This window comes from Nanorana parkeri, unplaced genomic scaffold, assembly GCF_000935625.1.
Source record: "Nanorana parkeri isolate BGI_ZX_2015 unplaced genomic scaffold, ASM93562v1 scaffold2975, whole genome shotgun sequence".
Classification (NCBI taxonomy): Eukaryota; Metazoa; Chordata; class Amphibia; order Anura; family Dicroglossidae; genus Nanorana; species Nanorana parkeri.
In genome coordinates this window covers 76,046-76,947 of record NW_017309243.1, presented here as the reverse complement: position 1 = coordinate 76,947, position 902 = coordinate 76,046, and the positions used below count along the sequence as shown (strand labels likewise).

The window sequence follows — 902 nt, the reverse complement described above, 5'->3', positions numbered from 1 at the left end:
GCTCTGTCCTTGTTCAGGCACTTCCTGTAATAGGGTGACCAGGCTCTGTCCTTGTTCAGGCACTTCCTGTTATAGGGTGACAACGCTCTCTCCTTGTTCAGGCACTTCCTGTTATAGGGTGACAATGCTCTGTCCTTGTTCAGACACTTCCTTTCATAGGGTGACAACGCTCTGTCCTTGTTCAGGCACTTCCTGTAATAGGGTGACCAGGCTCTGTCCTTGTTCAGGCACTTCCTGTTATAGGGTGACAATGCTCTGTCCTTGTTCAGACACTTCCTGTTATAGGGTGACAATGCTCTGTCCTTGTTCAGACACTTCCTGTTATAGGGTGACAACGCTCTGTCCTTGTTCAGGCACTTCCTGTTATAAGGTGACCAGGCTCTGTCTTTGTTCAGGCACTTCCTGTTATTGGGTGACAACGCTCTGTCCTTGTTCAGACACTTCTTATTATAGGCGACAACATTCTGTTCCTGTCTCCCAATTGTCCTCCTGCATTGTCACCCTGTCGCATGGGCTTCTGATGGAGACTACAAGTGTCTCTGTCAGCACACATTAAACGGACACGGTCTACAGTTGTCACCATCAGGAAACCCGCCCTGAGAAATGTCATGCAGCCATCGCTGACGCTGTGATTGTCAACTCGCAGTCAAGTGACCCCGTTAGCGGACTCAAGTGACCCCATTATTGGACCTATTATGACCTCCCCGAAATATGTCCAAACCTTACAGTCTGAAAACAAAGGTGCCCCTCCCCCTCCGAGGTGACAGGTTCTCTTTTTCCCCTGGAAGTTACTTAATAATTGCACAACGCAGCGAATCGCAGAGCCGGTGACGCATCAAAGCCGTACCTGCGTCCTGACACGCCCGGGAAGATGTCTGGGACGGAGCGCGTCTGTCATCGTT

At 50.3% G+C, this 902-nt stretch overlaps 1 protein-coding gene across 1 annotated transcript in view; it reads right to left on the bottom strand.

The window, feature by feature from the left end:
- The window catches only part of CDA (cytidine deaminase), a 10,654-nt gene that overhangs the window by 7,005 nt on the left and 2,747 nt on the right, over positions 1–902 (bottom strand). The window lies entirely within an intron of this gene.